Raw genomic sequence first — 6,297 nt, 5'->3', positions numbered from 1 at the left:
GCATTTTAACAAGATTCCCACTAGGGGGACTCAAGGTACACTAAAAGTTAGAGAAGCCATGGATTTGTGGAGGGTATAGCAGGAGATTTCCATAAATTCAAGGTCATCCTGGACTACATACTTTTTTTTTTTGACAATACAATGAATTACCATTATTTCATTATGCATCGAGTTTCAACATTCTGTCATCCTGAACAAATTAGGGAACCTGGCAAGGAGACCAGCCCCACCGATCTGAAAACGCTGTGATACACAGTTATTCCTGGTCCCTGGACCTCCTGGTCCTCTGAGGAGCAGCAGCAATACTGAAACCCGAGTCTGCAGGGTCAGGGCCTTGTGTTCCAGCCATCAGGCTCCACACCAGACCTGAAGGGTGGTCACAGGGATACGGGAGCCCTGTTGAGACCCCTTCAATGTGTAGAATCAGAGCGATTTGGAGAACAGTAATGGACTCTCCCAATACTCTTTAAATGGAACCACCAAGGACCCTGAGCATTGGCTAGTGTGAGCCGCCCTGTGGTGACTGCTCTCTTCACTTGGAGATCTGGGTTCAAAGCACAGAGGTTGATGGCAGTGGAAGGACCGGGCACCACCCTCCCTAGGCTGTTCGAAGGTGAACAGATAATCTGGAGCTAAGTGAGGTTCTTCCAGCTTCATCTGATGGCTTCTTGCCACAGCGAGTATTGGGTGGGCAACAAGGGAGCAAAGGAAGGGGAACGCAGCACCCCTTGATAAAGGTGGGGAGACGGGAAGCCCTGAATCTCTCACCCATGGTGTATTTCAGATTGGGAAGGGTTACAGTTTAAGCTTTGGCCAAGGGTTGGAATGGAGGAGTTGGGGGGGGCATCCATGGCTTAGATGGGGTATCATCTTAAGAAAGCAGGGGTACAGCCAAAGCAGCCCCAAATCCAGCAGTCATCCCAGGGCAGCCACCTGAATCCTTTCTATCTATTCTGAGGGCTGTCATGGAGCTCGGGCAGGAGGGTGGGGCAGGCTTGGTGCCAGCAGCAGGCCATTGTGTGAAGATGTTAGCTGTGCCCACCCAGAGGAAACTGATCTCAACACACCTTCTTGATCCCAGAAGTTTAACCAGGCAAGAATGTGGTTATACTGCAAAGATGTTACACAGCACAACTGGTCACGAAGTTAGCATCAGAACAGTCTCAGGGTCAAGTCTGAGTGGAGCTTTTTTTCTCCAGTACTTGAGGTCTTCAGATGAATCTAGAAAACTGATTATCATGGAAATGAGACTTAGGTTGGATTCCAGAGGGAACCATCAAGGACTGCTGTGGCCTTGGTAACAGATTGTTGTAACTTTCCTTCTGGTGGCTGTGGCAGCTTCATGTTCTTGTATGTCACCAAGGGCCTAAGTTCCCACAGGACAACTTTGATACTGTGGGAAGTCTGTTATTTCACCGGCGCTGCTGTGGCTCTTGGAGCCACACTCCATTTGAACTACTCACGCCGTTCATCTTGACTCTTGTTACACGTGCTACAGATGAGATTCTGGGTAGTTAGGCCTGCCCACATCCTCTTTTAGGCCTGTATATTCAGTTTTCTTAAATGGTTCCTGAAGGCCCAGTTACCATCTGGGTCCATCTTGTGGGGGGGTCTTGTCTTTGTTACCCTCTAGATCCCAGCCAACCGTGCCCTCGCCTGCTGCTTTCTGGCTTTCTTCTAGCTCTTCCAGCAAATGGAAAAATTGAGAGACTTTACCCCTGAACCTGTGGTGGCTGCCATCTTGCGTCATTGAATTTCCATATATAGCCCTGGCTGTCCTGGAACTCGCTCTGTAGACCAGGCTGACCTTGAACTCAGAGATCTACCTGATTCTGCCTCCTGAGTGCTAGGCATAAAGGTCTGGCCCCAAGACCCTTAACGTTTGATTTTTTTTTTTTTTGTCTCAGTTAATTCTGTTAAGTAAATCTTTCCCTCTTTTCTTTTTTCTTAATTCCTTTTTTTTTCTCCTAAAAACAAAATCAGCCAAGTGTAGTGACATACATCTTTAATCCAGCACCTAGGAGACTGAGGTAGGCAGATCAATGTGAGTTCCAGGTCCACCTCTCGGTCTAATTTTGCTTACATGTATGTTTGTGTTCCATGTGTGTGCCTGGTGCACTTAGAAGATGGCATTGGTTCACCTGGAACTGGAGTTACATATGGTTATTAGCCCCTGAGGACATGTGGGTCCTTTGCAAGAACTCAAGTGTTCTAAACTGCTGAGCTATCTCTCCAATTATGTTTTATTAAATGAAGGATTATTCCTATTCAATTACTTGGGGTTTTAAAAAATGATTTTATGTATTTATTTTATGTATATGAGTACACTGTAACTGTCTTCAGACACACCAGAAGAGTGTGTCAAATCCCTTTAGAACTGAAGTTACAGACCGTTGGGAGCTACCATGTGGTTGCTGGGAATTGAACTCAAGACCTCTGGAAGAGCAGTCAGTGCTCTTATCCCCTAAGCCATCTCTCCAGTCTCCAAGTACGTGATTTTTTAATTTATTTAGTGTGCATGTATGAACTTACAACACATATGTAGGGCTCAGAGGACATTGAGGGTGTGTGTTCATTTCTCATCCACTTTGTTTCGAGGCAGGGTCTCTCCTCATTCTGTACCTGGACCATGAATGCTCCAGGCTGTGTGGCCTAAGGGCTTCCAGACTATTCCTTCTCAGCTACCCATCTCATCACCCTAAGAATGCTGGGATGACTGTGGTATACTCACCACTCCAGGCTTTTATGTGAATTTCTGGGTACTGAGGGTTAAATTCAGGTTGTTAAGCCTGCTTGGCAAGTACTTCTACTCACTGAGCCATCTCATCCATCCATCCATCCACCCACCCATCCATCCATCCATCCATCCACCCACCCACCCTCCCACCCATCTACCCACCCACCCATCCATCTGCAAGTCTCATGATATACCCAGGCTGGTCTTGAATTTGAGACCCTCCTTCCCCCAGTCTCAGCTTCTCCAATGTAGGAATTACAGGTGTGTCCCACCATAATCATTTTCTATTCAAACTTTCACTTCCAACATTAGACCACCTAAAGAAAAAAAACAATCTTCAAGTCCTTGAGTGCCTCTCCCTGCTCCGGGAAGGGACTCAACTCTTACTTGCAGTGTAATAAATGGCTTCTGGACTTGATTTTCTTTTTCTTTTTAAGATAGATAGATAGATAGATAGATAGATAGATAGATAGATAGATAAATTGACTGATTGATTATAAGTATACTGTAGCTGTTTTCAGAGACACCAGAAGAGGGCATCAGATTCCATTACAGATGGCTGTGAGCTACCATGTAGTTGCTGGGATTTGAACTCAGGACCCCTGGAAGAGCAGTCAGGGCTCTTAACCACTGAGCCATCTTTCCAGCCTCTCTGGGCTTGTTTACAGCCCACTTCTGAGTCTTAGGAACCCCTCATTTACTGATGGTACACCAGGCTAGGACTCTGTTAAGAACTAAAATTCAAAGTGGGTCATGCATTTTCATGTTGAATACAGCTCACTCCCCTGCTGGTCTCAAATAAGAATTGAAATATACCTAAGGTGGTGGTGCAGCCTTTAATCCCAGCACTCTGGGAATTGAACTCAAGACCTCTGGAAGAACAGTCAATGTTCATAAGCTCTGAGCCATCTCTCCAGCCTGATCGATCGCTCTGTCACTCTGTTTTTAAGAGATTAGTTACTTTTCTATTGTTATCATAAAACATCATAACTTAGGCAATTTGAGGAATTTCGCCTGGCGACTCAGTGCATGTCTTTGCTCTTAGCACTCTGGAGGCAGAGGCAGGCAGATCTCTGAATTCTCAAGGCCTCTTCTACAGATGGAGTTCCAGGCCATCTAGTAATACACAGAGAGACAACAACATAAACAAAGAAGGCAGAAAGAACTTAATTTGGGGCTCATGGTTCCAGAAGTAACTGAGGGATTACATTTATTTTGCAAGCATGAGGGGAGGGAGACAGACAGAGAGGCAGAGTGACAGCTGAATGGGAATGTCATGGGCTTTTAAAGCCTCAAAACCACTACCAGTGACACATCCTCGACTAAGGCCACACCACCTAATCCTTCCCAACAGATTCCATAACAGAAGACCAAGAATTCCAACATCTGAGCCTATGGGTGACCATTCTCATTTATACCTCCACAGAATACTTGTTACTTTTGCAGAGGACCCAGGTTCAATTCCCAGCACATCCATTGTGGCTCACAACCATCCAAAACTCCAGTTCCAGGGGGCTCATTACCCTCTTCTGGCTTCTAGAGCTACTGTGCAAATGTGGTATGCAACAAACACAGGTAAAATACTCATAAAATAAATACATTAAAAAATTGAAATTAAGGCTGGAGAAATGGCTCAGAGGTTAAGAGCACTGACTGCTCTTCCAGAGGTCCTGAATTTAATTCCCAGCAACCACATAGTGGCTTATAACCATCTGTAAAGAGAGCTGATGTCCTCTTCTGGTGTGTCTGAAGGCAGCTACAGTGTACTTATATATAATAAATAAATCTTTTAAAATTTGAAATTAGAGTTGGTCGTGGTGGCTTAGCCTGGGACTCAGAGGCTGAAGCAGGAACACTTCAGTGAGTTCAGGGCCAGTCTGGATACACAGGAGTTCCAGACTAGCCTGGCTTAGAATATGAGGTCCTGGGCTGGAGAGATGGCTCAGTGGTTAAGAACAGTGACTATTCTTCTGGAGGTCCTGAGTTCAATTCCCAGCAACCACGTGGTGGCTCACAACTATCTGTAATGGATCTGATGCCCTCTTCTGGTGTGTCTGAAGACAGCTATATACAGTGTACTCATACATAAAATTAAAAAAAAAAAAAAAGAGATCCTGTCTCAAAACAAACCTGAGTTGTGCTCTTACTCTCTCTTCTATCCTCTGTCCCTTCTCTTCTGTTCCCCTCCCTCCTCTCCTTGCAGAAACAAACAAACAGAGTTGCAAGTTAGGAGCTAGTCGCAGTGTTATGCTGTGTGTGTGTATGTTTTCCTAAGAGACATGGCCAAACCTCTCCTCATTCTAGTTAGAGCACCAAGACAGACCAAAGAAAGGATTCCACTCAAGTCTAGCTTGATGAAGCAGTGACTTTATTGAGGCTGTTTACAGGAGTCTAGGAAAGACGTTACTTAGGAGAGCACAGATGACTCCGAGGCAGCTGTAGCCCAGCCCAGGTAAAAACCCAGATGCATCCCTGGAGCACTTGCAAGACTGGCAGGCAGCTGGGCTGCTTGGAAGGCCTTCTCAGCAGCCATTGCTATTCTATAACACTGATATGGGGAAAGTAGTGTCTTGTGAATCTTGTACGTTTCAGGAGCTTCCTGAGGTCTGTAAACGCCTCACAGGTCTCATTTTAGGCCAGAAGAAATAGCTACCCCAAAACTGGAATACGCTTGTATTCACAGTGGGAAGTGCAAGCCGGAAGATTAAGAGTTCAAAGTCATGCAAGTCTGAGGCTAGCCTGGGCTACATGACTCCCTGTCTCAATCTCTCTTCACTCCCTAAAAATAATTGTATGTGCCTTTGCACTTATATGCATTTTTCCTGAATTCTCAACGTGAGTGATATGTGAACCCCAGAACTAGAGAGCTTCCTCAGTAGATGATTCTATAATTCATTCCTTGTAGGCATTCAGCAAATAGTTACTGAGAGTCAGCTATTCTCTAAGCTCTTGGGATCTAATAACAAAGAAGACAGAGACATGTGCTTTGCTGTCTCAGAAAGATTATTTACCCCTGGAGAGAAACATACACTCAACCAGAACAAAACACTTCAGAAAATGACATCTTGCACGAAGGAAATAAAGCAGATGGTTTGTAAGTAATCAAGACAAGGTATAGCTTGTTTTTTTCAAGACAGTTTTTTTTTCCTGTGTATCCTTGGCTGTCCTGAAACTCACTCTGTAGACCAGGCTGGCCTTAAACTCACAGATCCATCTGCCTCTATCTCCTGAGTACTTAGCTTTGAAGGCATATGTCATAACCACCTGATTCTGACTTATATTTTTAATTTAAAATTTATTTTATGTTTATATGTATTTGCCTGTCTGTGCACCACATGCACAGGCACATGTCTGGTGCCTGAGGATCCAGAACAGGGCATCAGATCTCGTGGAGCTGGACTTAAGGATGGTGGTGAGCGGCCACGTGAATGCTGGGATTTAAACCTGGGCCCCCTGGAAGAACAACCAGTACTCTTCACTGTTGAGCCATTCTCTCCTGCCTGTTTTGTGACTATTTTTTTGGAGAGTCTTTACTATGCAGAGGAAAATGTTCCGATGTG

Source organism: Micromys minutus, assembly GCF_963924665.1.
Source record: "Micromys minutus genome assembly, chromosome: 29".
NCBI lineage: Eukaryota > Metazoa > Chordata > Mammalia > Rodentia > Muridae > Micromys > Micromys minutus.
The sequence above is the reverse complement of the archived record's forward strand: the minus strand, read 5'-3'. Positions refer to the sequence as shown.